This window comes from Cnephaeus nilssonii (genome assembly GCF_951640355.1).
Source record: "Cnephaeus nilssonii genome assembly, chromosome: 4".
NCBI classification, from domain to species: domain Eukaryota; kingdom Metazoa; phylum Chordata; class Mammalia; order Chiroptera; family Vespertilionidae; genus Cnephaeus; species Cnephaeus nilssonii.
The window spans coordinates 104,437,613-104,462,390 of record NC_137075.1 but is presented as its reverse complement, the minus strand read 5'-3'; positions in this window follow the sequence as shown (position 1 = coordinate 104,462,390).

Genomic DNA, 24,778 nt, shown 5'->3' with positions numbered 1-24,778 from the left:
GGCTCCCTCGCCCTTTCTGATACCTTTGCTCCCGGAGCAGGGACATCAGCATGTCACCCACACGGGAAAGCAGCTCCGGGAGACTTGGGCTGGTCCCCTCCGAGAGCCCAAAGCCCGACCCCTCCTACGCCAGACACCTCCATCCAGACACCAGGTCCCTGAACTCCCCTGCCTGGAGACCGCCCCCCCTCCCCTCCTCTCTCTTCTTCGTTTACCTTTCTGCACCAGTGCCCACAGCTTTGGGTGAAGAAACCAAGGCTCAACAACACCGAGTTACTTGCAAGGTCAAGGTCACACACTGGAAAATGACCAAATGTGCCATTCCTTCCCGTAGGAAAAGGGTCCGTGTTTAGGCCTGGACGCATTTTCTGGGCAGCCCTCCCGCAGCTCCCGGGCAGCGCTGGCTGACCCCAGCCCTGCCCCTTCCCGCTGAGCGGCCTCCGGGGGCCCCTGACCCTCTCTGGTCCCTGACTCCATAAAGCAGAGCTGACAGCACAGCCTGGAGGGCTGCTGGGAGGATGCCAGGGAGGAGGCAAAGGTCTTTCCTGGGTCTTTCATCAACTGTATTATGGGCATCGATGGTTGTGGACCCTGAAAAGAAGATACCCACTGCCAAGGGCTCCTGGTGGCTAACTGAGCTCAAAGTAAACAAAACAACAAAACCCTGCAGCCATTTCCACACAGGGGCCTCTCACGCAACCTGCACTTCAGGGAGAAGCCGCACTGAACTGCCTGCTTGCACTCTGCTCCTGCCCGCTGAGGCAGCCCTTATAAAGGAGTCCCTGGAATCCCATTTCAACCAATAGGACTGAGGCTTTCCCCATCCAATCAGAGCTACACCGCTGTATCCCTCATTTGCTTCTTCACCAAGCAATCACAGTGGCTCCATCCTGACCAATCAGGACAATGCCTTTTGAGCCAATCAAACTGTGAGGATTTGGAGTCCTCATTTGCATGAGGAGGGACCAATCAGGGACCAGGGCAGGGACTTTTGACTACACAAGTCAGCTACTCTCTGGTGAAGGAGTACACTTTCCCTCTGCAGGGAGGACGGCTTTCTCCTGCTGAGCTGGAACCCGGTCTCCCTGGAGCCGAGGGGAGCATCCTGGCAGGAGCAGAGCAGAGCAGCTCAGAGCAGAGCTGTCCAGGCAGAGACACGGGCCCCAGGACTGCCCCACAGCCTCACAGCCACGCTTTACCACAACTGAGCTGTTTGTGCTGAATAAGTGTCCTCCTTCACTGCACCCCAAATTGGGGATTCCTGTTGGCACTGATCTGGCACCAGTGACCACCGATTGACACCATTCACTGCTTGGGAAGGTGGGAGAGCAGTGTGTAGGGGGGCATGATGGCAGCCACCCCAAAATTTCAAGGACACTCTCATCTAGAAGCCCCTGGGGTCACCCTCGACTCTTCACCCCACGGGGTTGGAGAAAGTACGTGAAGCAGGAGCACTGGGGAGGCGCAGGGGACCGCTGCTCTCCGTGCCTGGGCTGGGAGGAGAGGAGAGACAGGTTGTCACAGCCGGGCTCGCCCAGAGAAGTGCTGACGTGGAGAATCGCATGTTCTTATACGGACTTACTTGCCCAGACCTTGCTGTGTGACGCGGGGTAAATTCCCAAACCTCTCTGAACCCCCATTTCTGAGGCTAAAAAGCCAGAATGTCGGGCCAGTCTCTTAGACCTTTCTGGGCATTAAAATCCATGAGGTGTCACAGATGTCCCCCAACTCCATGCCATCAGAACCCGGAGGGTGTCCTGGCTCCCGTTTTCAATGTGAGAAAACTTGGGCTCTGCGAACTTCCTTGTTTCCAAGATTGCAGGAGGGGCGGGGCGGGCCAGGAGCAGAACGGGCCCCATGTGCCTGCGGGGCGGTGCCCGGCCTCCCTCCCTGCATGCAGGAGCTGGCGTGAACCGGCTGGCCGGCCCCCCAGCCTCCCATGCTGGTGGGAGGTCTGCCAGGCACAGCCAGTGTGTCCTCCGCGGAGGCCGTGCCAAGCGGCCCTGCCCAGACCGCACGAGGAGCTGGCCGAGGCCTGCCAGGCTGTTTCTCATTTAGAGCGAGCCCCGGCTGCAGCCCAGACATTCCAGCGGGGACATGCCGACGCCAATCCCGCCCAGGGCTTGGGAAACCGGGCTGCAGGCAGCCCGTGGTCAGAAAGCGCCACGGTTTCCTTTTCCTGCCGACATTCTGAAAGCTGCTTAACCCTTAGAGGAGGGGGGTCCGCTCTCTTGGGGCCCTGGCATTCAAGGCCCCCAGGCCCAGGAATAAACGTGGGTCTGCAGAGCAGGCCAGCCTGGCCTGGGCACCCCTGCTCTCCGGGATCGGCCCTCCCCGCCCCATCTATGCGCAGGCTGGTCTTCATCTGAGTCGGCCTCCCCTCCAGCTGGGAGTCCAGAGGCTCCCTGGTAGAGGAGGCATCGGAACAGCACTGCTAACGATGGCCAGCGGCTGGCTGCGGCCAGGTGCCCTCACCCCTCCTGGGAGGTGCAGGGAGCATCGCTCCAGCCATCCCCGGAAGAGCCCTGCCCTTCCCGCGTCCCTGAGTTAATTATAGATTGCCACCTAACGACATACGCGGCGTCCCAAATTCCACCAGAGTGACAATTTGCCATCAACGTGAAGCTGACTGCTCGTGCTGCTCGCCGGCCGGGCATCCGGCGGGAGGCTCCAGTTCGCCAGCCACCCCATCCGCCTCCTGCCCGGCACCTGGATTATGCTTGCTTGGCTTGCTAGTCAAAATACATTCCTTCTCCTGACAGGCTGCCGTGTCAGCCCCCAAAGGGAGGGATTTTTCTTTTTCCCTTACCTTTTATCCTCTGATTTCTAAATCCTTGCTAATGAGACCAGGGGCTTTAAAATGTAGTTCTCACAGTATAGCGATTCCTCAACATTTTTTAATTACCATATGATCCAGCAACTCCACCGCTGGGTAGATCCCCAGAAGAACTGAGAGCAGGGACCCGAATAGATAGCTGTACCCCCATGTCCACAGCAGCATTTCTCACAATAGCCAAAAGGTGGGAGCAGCCCACGTATCCATCAGCGGATGAGCGTATAAGCAAACAGCGGTCCATCCACACAATGGAATATTCTCAGCCTTAAAAAGGAAGGAAATTCTGCCCAGCTGGTGTGGTTCAGTGGTTGGGCATCGACCTATGAACCAGGAGGTTACAGTTCAATTCCCAGTCAGGGCACATGCCTGGGTTGCAGGCTTGATCCCTAGTGGGGGGCGTGCAGGAGGCAGCCGATCAATGATTCTCTCTCATCATTGATGTTTCTCTCTCTCTCTCCCTCTCGCTTCCTCTCTGAAATCAATAAAAGATTTGCTTTTTTGCAGACCCGCTTTTATTCCTGGTCCTGGGGGCTTTGCATGCCAGGGTCAGGGACCAAAGAGAGTGAACTTTTATATAAAGACTAGAAGCCCATTGCACAAAGATTCGTGCACTAGGCCTTCCTTCCCCTGGCTGCCGGCACTGGTTTTCCTCCGGCACCTGGGACCCAGGCCTTCGCTCCGGCCGCAGGGGGGAAGACAAGCCTCGAAGCTTCTCCACTCTAGCCGCAGCAGAGAAGACAAGACTCTTCAGTCTTCAGTCATCTTCAGTCTTCAGTCTTCAGTCTTTGTTCCGTGCCTGCATATGCAAATTAACCCACCATCTTTGTTGGGTTAATTTGCATACTCGCTCCTGATTGGCTGGTGGGTGTTGCAGGGTATGGTCAATTTGTGTATTTCTCTTTTATTAGTGTAGATAAAAGGGAAGGCGATTGCTACAAATGGGTGGAACGTGAGGACGTGGTGCTCAGTGAAAAAGACAAATAGTGCATAATTACACGTAGATAAGGTACAAATAGAGACGGAGGTCGAATGGTGGTTGTCAGGGGCAGAGCGGAAGGGCTTGCTCAGCGGGAACAGAGGACCAGTGGGCAAGGAAACAGTCCTGGGGCAGATGGTGGTGGTGGCTGCACAGTGTGAATGTACTCACTGCCACGGAGAGGTACTGGTATGTGTGAAGGCGGCGAAGATGGGGGTTTTATGTCACGTGGATTTTACCACCATAAAAACGTCGGTCTAAGGAAAACCAAGCATTCCCTTGGTTCCCTGAAGTCTGCGGCTGACAGGGCGGCAGGTCCGTGTGAAGCTGTGAAAGCCGTGTCTCCACATGTCACAGCATCTGCCCGTGCGCACGCAGCGCCAGGCAGCCTGGCACAGAGTGCCTGACCCTGCCGGGGACCTGCAGGGACCCGAGGGGAGAGGCCGGCCCGGGACGCGCACCCGCTATCTAGAAGCAGAGCAGGACCGAGGCCCGAATCCACTCGGACAGCACCGGTGCTCTCTGTGGGCACAGCACTCAGGAGAGGGGCTCACCAGCCCCTCCTGGAGACCACGCCCCAGTGAGGCAGCTGGGAAAGGCTCGGTGACTTCATCACGTCTAGGATGGCCGTGGATCCTCCCCTCCTCCAACCCACACGTGGGAGCGGGGCAGGCCAGGTCAGGAAGCCGTGGGTCATGACCCATGGATGTTAAATAATGCCTACCTCACCCGAAATGCCCACTATTGCCCTGCTGGCCTCTGTCTCCTCCTCCTCCATCTCCATCTCCTCATCCTCCTACTCTCCCTCTATTGCTGCCCAGACAGGTCCCTCAAATGGGGACCCTACGGGACCTGCAGAATGTGGCGTTAACCCAGCTCATTTCACAGGGAAGCACTAAGTGAATTGTGGGGCTGGGCCTAGAGCACCCCCTGCTCCGTCCAGGGCTCGCCCCCTCTGCCCACTCCCGAACCCTGACCCAGAAGAGGGCCCGCGACAGGAAGGAACCTGCGTGCACAGATCACCGGCTGAGTGCCCCGGCCTGTGGAGGTCGCTTTTTGCATCCCGGGCATCATCAACCAGGTCCGATTCTGCGTGACAGGTAACGTGGCAGGTCCCTTGGCGAGTGAGGGGGTTCAGGCTCAGAGGGGAAGCGGGCAGCGGCCAGCCAGGAGGACCAGCGGCAGAGCCGGGCCGGGCTGCAGACTCGCGCCGCCGGTCACTCACCTCTGGTCCCGCCAGGATCCCTCCTAAGCTCAGGGCCCAGCTCCAGCGCGCACAGGAGCCAGGCTTGTGCGGAGAAAAGCGAGAGAAAGGGGAGAAAGAAAGGAACGTGGTGACAATGAAAGCGCTGGGAAGGAAAAGCGGGCACAAAACGTTACTAGTTCCGAACCCACTTCAGTGTAAACTTGAATCCATCTACTACACGTCCAGCCCTTGGCTGCGGCCCCGTTTCCACACCTCGGCCGGGTACTAATCCGCACTTAGCGGCAGCGGGAATTAAAGTTCCGTGATGCCACCCTTCCCCAAACACTTCAGATGAGGCTTCTGTTTGAAATGTAAGGGACAGGCGAGTGTGGAGGAGGCGGTTTCCGTGGGCCCCCACCCGTGGCTGGTGTTCCGTGCCAGGAGACACGCTGTGGGTGTGACCCAGGGGGGCCTCCGTCAGCTCCCCAGCTCCGTCCTCTCCAGCAGCGGGCAGTTAGGGGCCAGGCCCTCGCTCCAGCCTGAACCAGCGCAGGAACAGCTAGAGCACCCATTGCCCGTGTTTCTCCTTCCCCTGCGACTCCGTGAAAGAGGGTGACGTCTGTAAGTCCACTGCACCCCGTGTTTATCCAGCCTCTGTCACCCTATTCTTGACCATCATGGTGATCCCCATGGGGCCTGCCTGCTCGCAGTGTCCCCTCCCCACTGAGTCAGAACTTTTTAAACCTCAGATCTGACTGGGTGGCACCCCAACATGCAAACCCCCACATTCCTCCTCAACCAAGTTCCTTGGCCAAGAACCTGGGACCCTACAAATGTGGGCCACCCTCATCTTTCCTGCCTCCTCAAGGTCTCAGTCAGGCTGAGTGGCTCGTGGCCCCGACAACGCGTGGCTTCCGCGTGCCCCGGGGCCTTTGCACGCGCTCTGCCTGGAACAGCGCCCCCTCCTTCTCTACAGGGCTGACTGCCCCCATCCTCGGCAGCCCCTGCTCCAGGAGGCCTCTGCTGATGGCCTGCCCTCCCCCAGCTGGCTGCGTGCCACGCTCTGTGGGCCCAGAGCCCCACGCAAACTCCCTGATGACCTCGGTTCAGTGTTGTCTGGTTCTGAGCCTGTCCCTCCCACCAACCTGGGAGGTCCTTCGGGCAGGGACCAGGTCTGAGTCATCTCTGTGCTCCCAGCACTGGTCCTGGCACATAGTAGGTGTCCAAGAAAAATGTGTCAAACGAATGAAATGTACTAACCTGGACCGTGCAAGACCCACGCAGGAGTATGGCCGCTCTCTGGCCGTCAGCTCAGTGGGGCTGGGCCCCACGTCCCAGAACTCACTCACTGAGGCTGCGGGGAGGAGGGCCTCACAGTCACATCCGGGACCCGTGGAGGGCACAGAGAAGCAGCAGGCGCGTGCTCTTCTGCGGGCAGCCAGGGCAGGCACTTCTGTCGCTCGCCCACGATGACGTCTGTCTGCTGGCCCCCCTGGGCGTGGGCCAGCGGCCTGGCCAGCCGCGGCTCCCCCCGCCCGCTCCCTCAGCTCCGACCCCCGGCCTGAGGGTGGTTAGTTTCTGGATGAGGGACCTCGGTGCTCAGGCAGGACACCTGGAGGACAGGAGCAGGGGGGAGGCAGTGAGGACGGACCCAGGTCCCCATCCGTCCCCGTGCTTTCCAGCACCGTCGGGATTCCCGCTGGCTCGTGACGGCCGCTGCCCTCCCCACCACCTGCTCTGAGCTGGAAGCTCCGGGCCAGAGGTGACCCGCACACCCGGGGCTGCAGAACCAGCTCCACGCCCGGCGAGCTCAGACCCCGGCCCAGACCTGCGTGTCTCCACTCACCCACACCTGCCCTCCGTCCTGCTTTCCACCAGCCCTGCCTGACCAAGAAGACAGGCCCGCCTGCCTCCACACGGACTCACAGCACGGTGCGTCACACAGGGAGCGGGAGAATGGAGGGGCAGGGTGGGAAGCCACGGAGGGGAGTGGTGTCAGCTCAGCCTTGAGAGCAGGAGCATCAAAATTAAAACATAAGAAAACAAAAAAAAAATTTTTTAAAAAGGAAAAGAATACAAAAGTAAAAGAGAAAAAGAAAGAGCAGGAACATCAGATGGAGGGGGAGGGTGCCTCAGGCCCAGGGAGGGGGCTCAGGGAGAACCAGTGGTCCCGCCAGGCCCCATTAGAGTGCACCTCCACGACGTGGGAGGAGTCACGCCCAGGGCCCAGCCTCTGCTCCCAGGCCTGGACTGCTTGCCTTCACCTCGTGAGGTCCCCTCCATCAGAGAGTGACGGCCCCGCACCTCACGGGAGAGAGTGTGGAGGGCAGGTTAGGGCCCAGACGTGTTTGATGGAGAGGAGGACTGAGTCCCAGGGGCACATGGAGGAGAGTACACCGGCATGAGGAAGGAGTGAAGCTCAGGCTTGCTGTGGGGAGACCGCAGGGAGCGGCAAGCCCAGGGCGCTGCCCACCCAGCACAGGGCCCAGGGCACTGCCCACCCAACACGGGGCCCAGGGCGCTGCCCACCCAGCACGGGGCCCAGGGCGCGGCCCACCCAGCACAGGGCCCAGGGCGCGGCCCACCCAGCACGGGGCCCAGGGCGCGGCCCACCCAGCACGGGGCCCAGGGCGCTGCCCACCCAGCACAGGGCCCAGGGCGCGGCCCACCCAGCACGGGGCCCAGGGCGCGGCCCACCCAGCACGGGGCCCAGGGCGCTGCCCACCCAGCACGGGGCCCAGGGCACTGCCCACCCAACACGGGGCCCAGGGCGCTGCCCACCCAGCACGGGGCCCAGGGCGCGGCCCACCCAGCACAGGGCCCAGGGCGCGGCCCACCCAGCACGGGGCCCAGGGCGCGGCCCACCCAGCACGGGGCCCAGGGCGCGGCCCACCCAGCACAGGGCCCAGGGCACTGCCCACCCAGCACAGGGCCCAGGGCGCTGCCCACCCAACACGGGGCCCAGGGCGCTGCCCACCCAGCACGGGGCCCAGGGCGCGGCCCACCCAACACGGGGCCCAGGGCGCTGCCCACCCAGCACGGGGCCCAGGGCGCGGCCCACCCAGCACAGGGCCCAGGGCGCTTCCTGCCCAACACGGGGCCCAGGGCGCTTCCTGCCCAACACGGGGCCCAGGGCACTGCCCACCCAGCTCGGGGCCCAGGGCGCTGCCCACCCAGCACGGGGCCCAGGGCGCTGCCCACCCAGCACGGGGCCCAGGGCGCTGCCCACCCAGCACGGGGCCCGGGGTGCTGCCCACCCAGCCCAGGGCAATGCCCACCCAGCACAGGGCAATGCCCACCCAGCACAGGGCACTGCCCACCCAGCACGGGGCCCAGGGCGCTGCCCACCCAGCACAGGGTGCTGCCCACCCAGCACAGGGCACTGCTCACCCAGCACAGGGCACTGCCCACCCAGCACAGGGCACTGCCCACCCAGCACGGGGCCCAGGGCGCTGCCCACCCAGCACAGGGCGCTGCCCACCCAGCACAGGGCACTGCCCACCCAGCACAGGGCGCTGCCCACCCAGCACAGGGCGCTGCCCACCCAGCACAGGGCGCTGCCCACCCAGCACGGGGCCCAGGGCGCTGCCCACCCAGCACAGGGCGCTGCCCACCCAGCACAGGGCGCTGCCCACCCAGCCCGGGGCCCAGGGCACTGCCCACCCAGCACAGGGCCCAGGGCGCTGCCCACCCAGCCCGGGGCGCTGCCCACCCAGCCCAGGGCAATGCCCACCCAGCACAGGGCAATGCCCACCCAGCACAGGGCAATGCCCACCCAGCACAGGGCAATGCCCACCCAGCCTGGGGCGCTGCCCACCCAAAACAGGGCACTGCCCACCCAGCACAGGGCACTGCCCACCCAGCACGGGGCCCAGGGCGCTGCCCACCCAGCACAGGGCGCTGCCCACCCAGCCCGGGGCCCAGGGCACTGCCCACCCAGCACAGGGCCCGGGGCGCTGCCCACCCAGCCCGGGGCGCTGCCCACCCAGCCCAGGGCAATGCCCACCCAGCACAGGGCAATGCCCACCCAGCCCAGGGCGCTGCCCACCCAGCACAGGGCAATGCCCACCCAGCACAGGGCACTGCCCACCCAGCCCGGGGCGCTGCCCACCCAGCCCGGGGCACTGCCCACCCAGCCCAGGGCACTGCCCACCCAGCCCGGGGCCCAGGGCACTGCCCACCCAGCACAGGGCACTGCCCACCCAGCCCGGGGCGCTGCCCACCCAGCACAGGGCAATGCCCACCCAGCACAGGGCACTGCCCACCCAGCCCAGGGCACTGCCCACCCAGCACGGGGCCCAGGGCACTGCCCACCCAGCCCAGGGCACTGCCCACCCAGCACGGGGCCCAGGGCACTGCCCACCCAGCACAGGGCACTACCCACCCAGCCCGGGGCCCTTGCGCTGCCCACCCATCCAGGGGCCGGGGAGTGGAGCTGTGGGCTCCGCAGTGTGAGGGCCTGAGCGCCTCACCAGCTCTCGGTGGTCCATGCGCCACTCCGGGGCCTCCCTGGCCGGAAAGCCGCTGGGAGAGGACCGCCGCCTGGGGAAGGCGGTGCATGCCCGGACCACGCGGACTAGGGAGGTCTGAGCGGTGCCCACGGAAGGCGATGCTCACGGTGGGCCCCGCACGCTCGCCCTGCCAGCCCCTTAGCACAGAGGCTCAACCCAGGGCCAGGGTGACTCCATCCCCCGGGTTCCATCTCCATGGCTCGGAATGAAGTTTGGTCATAAAGCGTTCACAGAGGCCCCCCACACCCCCCGCGAGCGGCCTGAGGCGTGCACCGAGACCCCTCTCCAAGTTCATCGTTCAAGACGACCCCCAGGCATTCGCGGCCTCAGAAAGGCAGCGCCTGCAGAGAGGCCTGGGGCCGGGGGGAAGGCAGGGCGAGCTTGAACACTCACCCGCACACCCACTGGAGACGGCGGGGAATGGGCTATGAGCGGGGCTCCGGGCCCCCCTTCCATAATTCCTCACTGAAGGGTCACGACCCCCCTGCCAGAGTCACGGCTCCCCTTCCCTGCTGGAACCCCTTCCAGGCCGCCGCCCGCACCAGTGGATGCCACTCCAAAGAGAAACTGGAGAAAACAATGGCCGTCATGACCGCGACCTTGAAAACACGTCTGCTGGAACTCACGAGCAGAAGGGACAGGAGGCCCCAAACACAGCCTCCCCCCGGAAACCAGACGCCCGAGTTAGCTCTCAGCCCTGCCCGCTCCCGCGCCTCCATCCATGCTCCCAGCGTGGACGCGGGTGACCCTGATCCCGTGCCGCCGGCGGCAGGACTGCGTGCTGCTGGAAGGCACAGCCCCCAGACCTCCGCTGTCACAGCCAGAGCGGGGGGGTCAGCCGGTCCTGCCTCTTGTGTTTGCAGATGGGGAAACTGAGGCTCGCAGACGCACCGTTCTCTTTCCAGGCACCTGAGACAGCAGGCCCTCGCCTCCCTGAAGTGAGGAGTGGTCACATGACTAGCTTTGGCCAGTAAAATGTGAGCGAAAGTAACAAGTGTCACTTCTGCATGGAAGCCCTACGCACCTCCTACGCTTCACCGTTGTCCCTTTTTGCCGCCTTCGTGCGTACGAAGGCCCAAGTCCGTGCGGTTCGGCGTCAGCCTGCATTGCTGAGTGGCTGTGACTGACAGAGCCCTCCTGCTGGCCAGCGCTGGACGTGCAGCAAGAGCCAAAATTCCGTTTTGATTGTACTTAAGCCACTGCCTCTGGGGGCTGCTTGTTACATAGCATGACCTGCCTCACCCTGACAGATACACATTTCTGTGGCGATGGCACGGATTTGTTGCCCCGGTTTTTCTTAGTAAGGTCCATGATGACAAGATCCGTTTCCTGCACTGGAGAGGCAAGCCCGGCATGGCTGCAGGAAATGACAGACCAGGCCCTGGGGGTGGCTAACATGGCACACGGGCTTCCATTCTAACAGCGATCCCACCCGCCTAGCTATCAGCCACTGCCTCTTAAAGGGAAGGCAGAGAGGCCCGGCGTGCTGGGCCGAATCGCCCAAGGTCACAGCTGTCATTTGAGCAGCCTACCTGACTCAGCGCCAGGAGGGCCCCTGCCTGCCTCACACTCCCCGACAGGAGCCCAGGGGAGAAAGAAGGACACGCCCCCCTCCCCCTGCCCCTCTGGGTCAGACCTCACAGGGGAAAAAAGCTCAAAGACGAAGTGAGCAAGTGTGAATCTGGCGCCCACCGTCCCGTGCCATCTTGAGGATGTGCGGCCCGCGGGAGTCAGAAAGTCTGCGAGCCAGGAAGAGCTCTGAGCTGGTGACTGGGGTCCCGCACTGGCGCCCCGGTTCTCGCCGCCAGCTGCACCAGCGCCTCCCTGGGCCTCAGTTTCTCCTACTGGCACAGCTGCCAGGCTAGGATCGCGTCCAGCTCCGAAGCCCCACAGTTCCTGTGCACATGCCTCTGGCTGAGGCAGGAAAGAACGTGGAACCCTTTTAAGAAAATCGCTAAAGCCCTAAAATTACGTGGAAGGCTTTGAGAGTCCCCGAAAGAAAGGTATTTGCCAAATCCCCTCTATTATTTCCAAAGGCTATTTCCTATTATTATTATTTACCAAAGGAATTTCTGGACAGAGTTTAAGTGCCCCAGAGCCTCCCAAATCCTCATCCCTTCGAAACATAACAAAAGGAGCTGCCCATGCTTGGCCCGCAACTTCCTTGCAACGTGTTCTGAACAAAGAATTTTCCTTTTTCCCCCCAATTTCTCTGCGTTCACGTGAAGCGCGCGCGCCACACACACACACACAAAACCTTGTCGTAATTACCAACCTTGAAAATGTTTGAGTTAGCCAAACAGCTCCAGAACGTGCTTACAAGATTAACGCCTGCCATTCAGGACACGCTCAGCATCAGGCAGCATCCTGAAGACTGGCTCTTGGGAATAAGACAAAAACGGTACATGTTCCTCGAGGAGTAGGAGCCAGGCCCTATGCCAACACCTTTATACATGTTAACTCACTTAAACCTCGGCACACCCGGTGCCATCGGGGAACTGAGACGGAGAGACGTTTAGTCTAAGCTGGCCCAAGACCATGCAGCTGGAGTTGGGATTCGAACTCAGGTCTCACCGATGCTTGAATCCATGCTTTCCACCACCATGCTATGCTCTCTCCCATGCACTGCCTCGTTTAATCGTCATGCCCAGCCTACGTGGCAGGTTCAGGAGCCCCATCCCACAGATGAGGAAACTGAGGACGGGCCAGATCGAGGCATTGGCCCAAGGTCACACTGAGTGAGCGTAAGTGCCGCCAGGGTTCAAACTTGAGTCCATCAGACCGGAGATCCCTTTGCCTGGCTCCGCCCTATTTACAGGCACAAAGACATCAAGATGCAGGTCCCTCTCCCGGGAGCCTAACACATGGCCCGACACATTGTTAGTGCCAACTCCCCAAACCTCCAGTCTTACGTGAATGAAAGAACAAGGGGATTCTTTGCGGAGCAAGTGTGGCCGGAGGACGGATTAAATCCCCACGCCAGGATAGAGCTCTGCGTTTGGGGGTCATTGCTGCGAGGCCTGCTCTGGCCCGGGACCCGGGCCCTGCCCGTAATTCCACTGCAAGCAGCTGTTTGCAGAGGTTAACAACTCGGCCCGTAAAAATGTGCAGCGCGCTGCAGCTTGGCACCAGCTGCCTCCGACGAAGGGAGAAGCTAGCGTTTGCGAAATATGGTTCCAATAATCCTGCCCCCCACTTTTTCCTTTAGTTTTAGGAGTGCAAGAAACCTAGAAGTTTTGTGGTTTCACACTGGTCTTTTTATGGTTTGAAAGACTCCAACCCAGGGCTGATTTTTTTTAAAAAAATGCATCTGCATAGTGCCAACTGTTGTGTGGGCATTCTGAAGGAGGCATGCCATCGGGCCTGGGGCTGGGGGACTCGGGTGCTCTTCGTGGCGTAAAGAAAAGGTTTTGTCCTCAAACAAAGGAGACTCCCCAACTCAACAACTCAAGTCCCAAATCCACTCAGAAGAAGTAAACTGATACAAGAGAAGGAGCAAGGACTTCGGACCCAGCCAGGGAAATCTAACACCCGGGCTCTGCCCATCACGGGCACAGGACTGTGGGAGTCTGGAGAATCTCAGGGATCCTCAATTGTCCCATCTCTATAATGGGCACAGTAAGCTGTACTCAGAGGGTTGTTGAAAGACTTGAAAGAGAATATTTGTAAAGCACAAAGTGGATCACCCAGTCCTTCAAGGAATAATTGTTGAGTGCCTACTAAGTGCCGGGCGTTATTCTCATCACTGGAAAGTCCAGAGTAAACACGGCAGACCGGTCCCTGGTTGAGCTCACATTCTCCTTGGGGAGAGACCATCAATGAGTGAAGACATGAATGAGGTCTTTGGCGAGTTGAGGAGCAAGTAGGGTAATGGACTGGAGAGTAACTGGGGGGATGTTCCTTTAAGAAGTGTAGTCAGTGACAGTCTCTCTGAGGAGCTGCCACTGGAACCAGGGCTGAGTGACATGAAGGAGGAAGCCATGGAGAGATGGCGGGGAGCAAAGTGCTCCAGAAAGAAGTTTCAGCACATGCAAAGGCCCTGGGACAGAATTGGGAGGCCAAGCTAGAGCACGTGAGCGAGCAGGGCGTGGAGGAGATGAGGCTTCAGGGGAACACGGGGGCCAGATCAAGGAATGACTTGAAGGTCACATTAAGGGTTGCATTGGCTTCCATTCGAGGTTCAACAGGAAACCATGGGCGGGTTAGAAGCAGTGGAATTACAGGATTAATTTTCGTTCCAGCTCTGCTAGATGGAGACAGGATAATCCTATATAATAAAAGGCTAATATGCAAATTGTTCCTACAGGCAGGAGTTCGACCTACCTGGAGTTAGACATGCGCTGACCACCAGGGGGCGGCACGGAACATGGCGGGCGTTGGCAACACGGAGCTGGCAGCAGGCGGCAGCGGAGGCGCTACCCTGCCGGCCCCGATGGACCCCAAGGAGAGCGGGACCGCAGTGGGAGGTGGAGCAGGTGAGCAGGCGGTGCCAGGCCAATGCAGGTGTGAAGGGAAGCCCCAGCACGCAGACAGGGGGAAGGGAGGCCCCGGCCAGCAGCTGGCAACCGCTAGGGACCCTACCCGTGCACAAATTTCATGCACTGGGCCTCTAGTGGTAAGATAACTAGGAATACAAGGAAGCCAGTGAAAGGAATGTCTCAATCTAGCAAAGGGTGAGGGAATATCATGGCAGCAATGAGAAGGAAGAGAAGCATATTAATTTCTGGATAGAGCTTGGAGGCGGGGCCATGAGCCAGATGGTGCCCAGGAATGAGAAGAGAGTCTGAGACACCTAACCTTTAGAAGCTGGATAAAGGAGCGCGAGAACAGTGGCAGGTGAGGTGGGAAGGAGCCGGGACAGTGCAGTGTCCTGGAGCATTACACAGAATGGGTCTGAGGGAGAAGGATTTGGCCAGATGGAAGTCATATCAATGACCTTGGACACTTGAGAGGAAGGTGACAAACCAGAGATAGCAAATGCAGGCAGCTCTCTTAATAAGTCCAATGCACACACGGTGTGTTTACAGTTCATCCTTTAGGAATGGAAATTGAGTGCCTCATTCCTTCCACGGATGGAGAGCTTTCAAGTTTATAAGGCAGATTTACGCACATCGTCTTATTTCTGGTGACTTACACGGCTCCTTTCGTGATCATAAAAATGTCCATATGAATAACAACTCCTGACCCTCAGATGTCCAGTCAGTAGGGTGGACCAAGCAGACACTGAAAGACCATCCACACCACCTAACCCCCAGTCCAAGCAAATAAAAATGTTGGCTACAATGGAACAATAAGCTATTTGAATACAAAGTCAAGTTCAAAAGCAAGGCAGGGGAAATCTCCAGGAGCTCCAAGTGAAGATAAAACTCAGCCATTGTAGCTGGTAGAAGCAGAAGACAAACAAGTCACGGGACTTTGGGGCTGGATGATAGCAGCCGGGGACTAGAAGAAACGTGACCTCAGTCTTCAGGGAGGCAGTGTGTGTCTCTGAGCCTCAGCACAAGCCAAAAAAAGCCCTACCACCTGGCCCACCCAGGAAACTCCAGGCTACAAAACCATTTTAAAATTAGTTCAGGGCTGACCAACCCCAGTGGAGGCAAGTAGGAAACTACTCAGAAGGGATACCTCCAAAACGCGAGAGAACGAGGCTCCTAGGGAACGCTGCCCCATTGAAGATGAGCTCACAATAAAAAATTATAATCCATGAGAACAAAGCACCATCCTCAGGCCTGGTGCAGCCAGGAGACATAACAAATGAGAGACGCTGATCTGAAGAACTAGAAATAATAAGAGAAACATTCGGGAAAGAAACTTTAAGCATATTTTAAATCTTCAGAGAAGGACAAAATATACAAACCAAGAAATACATGCAAAAGCCAGATGTATGTAAAACAAAGGCACAAGAATGAAACAGAGATTCTCAGAATGAAAACTACAATCACTAAAATGGAAAAGTCCAACAGACACGTTCACAGGATAGATAGACACACTGAAGCGAAAACACTGCACAATGAACCTTCGGCAATCACACAATGTAGAGAAAAAAAAACTGAGATAAATTAAATGTATAATATGAAAGAGGAATTTGAAACAAGACAGAAATCAATTAAGTCGAGCTATTTCTGTGGGTCAAAAACGATCGACTATGTACAATTTCGTGCAGTTTTATCAATTATGTTTAATACGAGTTCCAGAGAGGGAAGCAAGAGAGGAGGTGGGAGAGACAATGTGTGAAGAGCTGAGAGCTGGCAATTTTTCAGGTGAAAAAACATGAGGCCTCAGAATTGACTCAAAGCAACTTAAGTAAAGCATCGTGAACCCATCAAAGACAAAGAAAAAAGCTTAAAAATCACCAGAGAGATGGGATCAAATCATAGCAGGCCTCTGGCCATCATTCTTCACATCGAGACGACCATGACACCATTTTAGAGGCTTACAGGGGTACTATCAGCCACCTGCTCACATGGACGGACGGCGAAGGATAGTTTCATTATACAAATGCAACGTATTTGTCAACTTAGACTTCAACGGAATAAAAATACTGCAGGAGGACACAAGTCAGAGTTGGAAGAAGTCATGTGAGTCTATCGGCTGGCAAATATGTTGGAAATCTAAGTGACTACAAAAAAAATAAGAATGACTAAAGCAGAGGTTAAAATATGCTAGAACTAAAATGTTAGACAACCATAATATTTTTAAAGGAAGGGACAGTTCAGAATTCAGGAGCTCTGAGGTCACGGAGTAGTTAGGGCAGAGGATAAAGATAGCTGTATATTTTGCTAAACATTCACCTTAAAATTTTGAGGACCACTGCTAAAAAGTATTTGTAGACTGTATCATGACCTCCAAACCAGTAGTTACCAAAAAATAAAATTAACCCTACAGACAGCGATAGGCAAGCTTTTTCTGGAAAGAGCCAGATAGTAAATAGTTCCACCTCTGTCATTTCGGTGGAAAAGCAGCCTTAGACAAGAGGTAAGTAAATGAGCATTGCTGGCATCTGATTCTGGAGGGCTCCATATGCTGTGCTATCTCTTTCCCAATAAATCTTTATTTTTAAAACTTGGTGCTGGTGTACTTTAGGCCTCAGGCTATAGTTTGTCATTCCCTGAAATAGAAGGCCAGTGAAAGGATAAAAGTGAGTAATGAAGAATATGCATGTATTTAAAAAAAAAAAAAAGCATCACAATAAATGTAAATGGACTAAATTCATCTATTAGAAGATCCAAGTTGCAGAATGACACAGTGTGATGTCATTTATATGCAGATTTAAAATGCGCAAGCAATACCATTTCCCATGTATCAATACGTTCATGTGTAGTCACAGGACAGTACAGAACACACCCAATTCCAGAGAATACTGCCTCAGGCGGCGTGTGAGAAGGACAGATTTGGACAAGGGCACAAATAGAACGTCAACGCAACCATCAAAGTCTTGTTTCCAAAACAAACAATTAAAAAGTCAATTTGGCAAAACATTAATATTTGCATATTCTAGGTATCAGGTACGGGTGTTAATTATATTACTCTTCTTATTTTTCTTAGGTCTGAAAACAGTTTATTTTCTAAGTACTTGTATCTCATTTGAATTTCCACACTCATTAGGGGAATCCTATATAATAAAAGGCTAATATGCAAATGATTATGACACTCTCACGCCATAACAACCGATCAGCAGGAGGCTGCATGCTCAGCAGGCGCAGGTGGGCGGGGCTGTGTGTGCAGTGAGGCTGGGGGATGTGAGGCTGCATCCCCCGGCCAACACCAGCTGGGGGACATGGCGCTTTATTGTTTATTTATTAATAAATTTATATATTATTTTCATATATAATTTACTAATTTTCTTTCATCTCTGACACTTCTATTATAGAGAAAGAGCAAATAGAAATATTAAAATATTTCCTCTAATTAATTCCCTTTTAATGTGCACGAATTTCGTGCACCGGGCCACTGGTGGTAGGATAAACGCCGTATTCCCAGAGGAGGCACTTGAAGTTGTAGAAGGTCAGGAGACTTGGAAAAAGGAGAGGTTGGTTTGATCTGAGCAGGGAGTTGAGCTGCACTGAGCTGACGCTCCCCTCAGCTGAGTTCAGTCGAGCTGAGTCGAGCTGAATCGAATTGAGCTGCACTGATCCAACCTTAGCAACTGAAGTTCTCACAACGGTTTCTTAGGATAGAAACACTCTGCCAAATAGTCCCATTGATACACTCGTTGCACGTGGGCACTTCATACACCAGGAAGATGCATCTGAAGTACAAGAGCTGGTCCCCGCCAGGCGGGGGCCCAGGCTAGTTAAGTCGTTCAGTGAATTTTATGCATTTCCTGGGCCCTGGGACCACGGAGACCAACTGGAAAGAGGTTGTGTAACCACTGTGTTCTGCCCGGGTGCCCCATGGCTTGGGCAGAGCCCTTGGGGCATGGTGGGGGCTGGCTCTCACCCCATGATGGCTGCACAAATCCCTCGGAAAGAGGGATCCAGGTTGAGCACAGGCTGCCAAAAGGAATAAGCCCCTGCCACGTCTGTCACCACAGCCAACCAAAGCCGAGCAATCCCATCAGGAAGGAGGGAGGCTCCCAGGAGCAGCGCGTTGGGGTAGAGACAACACAGGCTAGGGAGGCCCCTGTGACTCGCCGGCTGTGTGACCTCAGGCAGGGGGTTCATCTCGCAGAACTGCAGTCCCCTCGCGTGTCGAATGAGTGGAATGAAATAGCGCCGCCTACCTGAGGGAGTTGCTGCGAGAAGTAAATAACATGATCTCTACGCCGCGGCTCCTGGCGCAGCGTCCGACACAGTCGGTGTTCGAGGAGAAGGCATCCCTCCTCTCCGGTTTCACCTGTCACTGCTGGAGACGCCGCCTGCAAACTGCTCACCGGGTCTGCCGGCCGGCGAGGCTCAGCCATCACCAGACCACGTGGGAAGGAAGTGGAGTGTTGTGTTGTGTTGTGTTGTGCACACCTGTCTCTCCCGCTCCCCGCCCCCGCCCACCCCCGGGACGCCCCGCACCGGCCGCACCCCCTCTCCGGCCTCTGCTTGCCAGTCATTAAAGGAGAGGTTGGGCCAGACAACGCTGAGCGCCCTTTCAGCTCTGCCTCTGGAATCACCCACCGCGCCCCCCCGGGACCCATGAAGGCAGAGTTCTGGCTCATGCCAGCACCATCGGCCCGGCCGTGGTAAAAGCGTGGCATCACCAGTATCGCTCAGGATCGTGGGATGTTGAGTTTCCCCAGAAATGAACAGGCTTGTTTAAGTGGCCTGGGAAGGGGAGCCCACATTCCTGCCGCTGCCGCCCACCCCCCTGGCCACTTCAGCTGCCGACTGGGCCTCGCTCCTCCCACTACTGGGCCTTTGCACAGACGCGGTCCTCTCTTTGTGGGATGCTCCCCCCCCCACCCCCCTTCACCTCGTTCACACCGCCTCGGCGCCGCCACCAGCTCTCAGCTCGTTCTTCGGTTTCTCGGGGAAGAAAACAAACCTCCCAGACCAGTCACCTACTCTGATGACACGTTCTCATGGATCTCCCTGTATCGGTCATGTATTCCCATGACAACGCTGAGTAACAAAACCCCCTGAAAACCTACCACCGCCGCCGTGTGTTCTGTCAGTCCAGGCGGGGCCCAGCGGATCCCAGGTAGCTCACATTGGCATCTGTGGTCAGCTGGCGGGTCGGGTGGAGGCTGGCCCGACGGGTGGGCCTCAGCCGTGGTCCAGGGCTCTTCCCCACAGCAGGCTCACCGGGCGTGTTCTCATGGTGGAGGCAGACCAGGCGAGGCCTCTGTACACTAGACTCTGATCCACGGAACTGTAAATCCCTGGAAGGCTGGAACCAATCTGCTGCCAGTACTCATTCACTCACTCATTTACAAATGACCTAAAAGGAAAGGAACATTGTTCAGGGTGTTTCTGAATATTATTTTATTTCACCCTCAAATCAACCTGTTGGGTAAACATTCATTTTCCCACCGTACCCACTAGGAAACAAAGACTCGGAGGGAGGAAGCAATTCACTTAGAGCCGTGGTCGGCAAACTGCGGCTCGCGAGCCACCTGCGGCTCTTTGGCCCCTGGAGTGTGGCTCTTCCACAAAATACCACGGCCTGGGCGAGTCTATGTTGAAGAAGTGGCGTTAGAAGAAGTTTAAGTTTAAAAAATTTGGCTCTCAAAAGAAATTTCAATCGTTGTCCTGTTGATATTTGGCTCTGTTGACTATTGAGTTTGCCGACCACTAACCTAGAGCTATACACTTGAGTCAGCTTCAAAAAAGATGGTGTGGTGGTCACTCGTACATAGTACAGCCAGTGCTTTAAGTCCTTTTCCTTCTGAGGACATGGTGGGCTGCACTTGTCTGGCCCTTTGAACTTAGGGGTAAACACGGAACTTGCCCTGGCAAGTAAACAGAAGTGATGGGCGTCACTTCCTGGTGGAAGCTTTCACCAACCAGTGTTCCATTCACACTATTGTGACAATAGGTGATATTCCAAAGAGCGGCTGCTCTGTAGGTGGACCTGAGTTCCTGAGTGATGACAACATAGAGCTGAGCCTACAGCTACTTATTGGACATGTAGTGTTTGTCGAATTGAGCCATAGAGATATTGGGGCTATTTGTTACACAGCACAACCTAACATATACTGACTGATACAAGAACCTATAGCTCTAGTAGATCCCAAACTACCAGCTCTGCTTCTAGCTTATAAAGCCGACAAAAATGCACCTCCTTGTGGTTGCTTGGAGGTTAGTCCTCTGACCCTAAATTCTTAATATATTGGGCACTTTTATGGGTGCTAAGTATCTATGATGCAATTTTATTCCTTCACACACAGAGGGTTGGTTCTTCAGGAACAGACACAGGGTGTGCTGGGATGGAGAACAGGGCTTGGAATGAAAGGACCCCGGACTTGATGCTTTAAGTTCCACACCAGCTATTTATTGTGACAAACATTAACAAGCACCTACTATTCCAGGCCTTCCACCAAACCCTGGGCACGGAAAGGGCACAAGCTCATCACTTAGTGGATAATTGGGGCCACCTCCCTGATTACACAGATGTTGAGCACAAACCCTGTCCCAGTCGCTGGGATTGATCAGCAACAGTTCACCTAAATCAGTGGTCGGCAAACTGCGGCTCGCAAGCCACATGCGGCTCTTTGGCCCCTTGAGTGTGGCCCTTCCACAAAATACCACGTGCGGGCGCACACGTACAGTGTGATTGAAACTTCGTGACCCATGCGCAGAAATTGGTTTTCGGCTCTCAAAAGAAATTTCAATGGTTGAACTGTTGATATTTGGCTCTGTTGACTAATGAGTTTGCCGACCACTGACCTAAATCATGTGCAAATTAAGGCCAAATCCCCCCAGCACCCATTGCTCCCTCCATCCACTCCACATCTCAAGCACCTGTTCTAGGCCCTGAGGATACATCAGAGAACAACAGAGGTGAGAACCCTGCCCTGTGACACGTCCGTTATGGCGAGGGGTGGACGGAGGGAGACAGCCATCCACAGAGAATCACCAGAAGTGCTTTGGGACCCACCCTTCTGTCTGTGCATCTATATCTGTAGAAAGTTCTCCAGGAGCTGGTCTCAAAGCGGTGTCTGCAAGCACTGAAGACCTGAGAGGGGCGTTGGAGAGGGAGTGAGGAGTCCTGGGCACCCTCCCAGCCCATATCAAACATGGTGGGTCCCACGAGCTCCGGACGAGCTCAGGGGGGTCTGCGCAGTCCTGCGAGGGAGAGAGACTCACCTGGGAGTCCCACGGAGTTCCCTGCCCCAGCCGCGGGCCGGCCGAGAGGGAAGAAAGGAGGGTCCCAGTATCCCGCCGCCCTCGGGGGCTCTGCCCCAGGCCCACCCCGCAGACCACAGAGAGGCGCTGCTAGTAGCAGCTGGTCGCCGGTGCCCTAAGCTAGCCACTCTGCTTGAAACATAAATCAACAGCTCTCGTTGCCAGAGAAGCCACAGCAGCCAAATCCTCTTTGAGGTTTGAGGGCCGCTCATGCTTGAGGCTTTCAGGCCTCGGGAACCGGCGCGCTCGCATTTCCAGACGGAGGGCCCTGGGATCAGAGGAAGCTGCTGCCTCGGCCGGCCGAGCCCAGGCTTCGGCTCCCCCAGCTCAGCCCCCGAGTCCATCTCCCTGGTCACTGCGCTGTCTGTCCAGACGGTCCCAGCGGGCTGTGAGCCTGGGCTCCGGCGGGTGTGGCAGGGAGGTCCCCGGGGCCACTTAGCGAGTTCCCAGGGCTTCCGCCCGCTCTGCCCGCCCCTCCCTAAGCCTTGGTTTCCTTTTCTGCAAAATTAAGATGATAATAACCTCCCCCAACCCCTTACCCCCGCGCATGCCCACATGGTGGTTGTGACTTCTTTAAGGGCAGTGCACAGACACGGCTCCTGCGTAGAAGGAGGACGCGCCCAACTCGGTTTGCTGACCACGATGTCAGCATCTTCACGAGGCAGCATCGCTAATCCTGACCGCGCGCCGGGCACGGGCACTGCCATCCTCATGCCTCGTGCCATTCAGTCACGGAACCGTCTGGGTGGGCAATTGTATTCGTCCCGTTTCATAGACACCGGGGCTCCGAGAGACTAGCCGTGGGCACGCGGTGAGAACCAGGGCTTAAGGCCAAGCTCCACATGTGGAGGGGGCCCGCTGGCGTGGGGGGCTGCGGAGGGAAGCCCTGGGCACACCGCGGGGCTGCGCCCGCCTTCGCGCCTGCCCTCGGCCTTGCCTTTGCTCGTTCCCTTGCAGAGGCGAGGGCCTCCTGCCCGGCCAGTCCCCCAACACCTTCTGTGCCAAGCACACCAGCAGCGTGGGCTCCGGGACGGTGGGGCCCCAGACCCCCGCGCCCGGGCCTGTCAGCAGAAGCATGAAAGCGTATGGAGCAGGTGGGAGGGGGTTGTTATCCTCCACCACATGTCTGACAGTCGGAACACCGCCCACGACCAGCGTGTCAGCTCCAGAGAGACAGAGAGCGCTTCAGGACACCGCGCTCCCAGCCGGGGTGTCACAGAGGCCCGGAGGCCTCTCTCTCCTCAGAGGCGTGCGCCCGGCTCCGTGAGGGGCCGAGGTCCCCGCTGGAGAGCGGCCGATGGCGGGGTCCTGCCCCTGTGAGAAGGGCCTCACAGCCAGGCTGTGCCGGGCGCTTCCTCTCAATGCCTCCCCCTTCGCCTGCGCGCGCACTCCTGCTGCTTCAGCTGCTTTACATCCCATTCTACAGATGAGGAAACTGAGGCTCCGAGCGGCAGCATGACCTGCGGCCCTCAGTTAATAAGGGGTGAAGCTAGGCCCAGCCAGCGTGGCTCAGTGGTTGAGCATCGACCTATGAACCAGGAGGTCACGGTTCGATTCGTGGTCAGAGCACAGGCGCTGGTTGTGGGCTGGATCCCCGGTAGGAGGTGTGCAAGAGGCAGCCGGTCGATGAGTCTCTCTCATCATTGGTGTTTCTATCTCTCTCTCCCTCTCCCTTCCTCTCTGAAGTAAAAAGTATATATATTTAAAAAATAAGCGGTGAAGCCAGGACGTGTCCAGGCCCCAGGCTCCAGGCTGGTGTCCCTGCCCCTGACCACCCTGGCCCGGCTCCGTGAGCCAGAACCGGAACCGGGACTCAGGCACACGCAGGGGGAGTTACCGTTCAACAGTGATGGGTCCATAGGCCAGGGGGCGGACATGCAAAGGGACAGTAGCATCTCAGACAGCACCCAAACGTCCCGTCGCATCAGCCTCACGGAGACGAGAGCAGGAGAGCGGACCTCTGGCTTCCACATCCACCCCGTGATGCAGGAGCGCAGGTCTCGGGGCATGGCACACGCACGCCCATCTTGCCAGCTGCGGGTTGGCACATTAGCAAAATATCCACAAAATATAGGTTTGGGGAGTCATCCTATAAAACGGAATGAGCCATTTTCCAAAATAGAAAATTGCGGGATCGTTAAAGGTCTGGTTGTTTTCAGCATTCAAATACCCATAGGCCTTTGTTCCCCTCAGCCCGGCCCTGCCGCTGTGTGGGGAGAGGAGGGTCGGCTGCGTTCTGTGTTTGGATCTTCTAACATCCCTGCTCTCTGCGTGAGGCTCACGTGCCCACGGTGTGTGAGACCTAGATACTCCGATTCCGTTAGAAAGGGACGGAGACCTGGAATGCTGAACCCCCTGATTTCAAATGTCCACACGGTCTTTCTCCCGCTGTGACTGGCTCAGGCTACTTCACAAACCCATAGAAAGACAGAAAGCATGTTGATCTTCGTTAAAGATGACCCTCAGTCCCTCCAAAACTATATTCTGCCTTTGACTTTCCTGGAAGAATGGAAACCTTTAGGTTTTTAGAAGAAAGGAAGGAGGAAATGCAGAGTATAAATGATAAACAAACAACCCCAAATAAAATGAGAAATCTTTATTGATTTTAGAGAGAAAGGAAGGGAGAGAAAGAGAGAGAGAGAGAAACATTGATGTGAGACATTGGTCGGCAGCCCTGACCAGGAATCGAACCAATGACCTCCTGGTGGATGGGACAATGCTCAACCAACTGAGCCACACCGGCCAGGGCCAGGATGAAATCTTTTTAATGAAGTCTAAGTCGCAGCTCTAGAAGGAACTAGAAGTGCCTTTCCAAGCTCCATGGGCCCATGTGTCTGAGAACCAAGAGGGGGTGAGCTCTCTCCCCGGGATACGGACTACTTGTTACTTGGACGAGGTGCTCGTAAGGATCAGAACCGAACCCGAACCGGGCGCTGCAGGGATCCCCAGCCAATGGGATGTTCGTTCGCGTCAGCATCGACACTCAGGAGGCTGAGGCTCAGGCATGAGTCTATTTCTCAAGACCTGGAACTGCTTTGTGGCCAGACAGGATCAAACCCAGCGCTCCCAGCTCCAAGCCCAGGCACACGCTCTGCCTAGGAGATGACTCCTGGCGTCTTTAAATGCCTAGCTGGCTTCCAGACGCCACATGAGCGAACGTGGCTGCAGGGCGTGGAGGGGAGAGATGGCTGGAACGAGCTGAGTGATCCAACTGCTTCACCTGGCAAAGGGGAAAAAGAGCCCAGAGAGGGCAGCTGACCTGCCCAGGGTCACACAGCCCTGGGCTGAGCCTCTCAGAATCCGGGTCTTCCGAGGCTCAGAGCTCCGTGCGCAGCTCCCTGCCCCCTGTGTCCTCTCCCTGTCCCCCCTCCCTCATCCCCGGTGTCAGGTCTGCGCCTCTGGAGACCATGGCAGTGGGTTGCCGCCAGCTCCGTCTGCAGGTGAGCAAGATTCCTCTCCTGCCTCGCCGTTTTGGACCACGTACACTTCCAT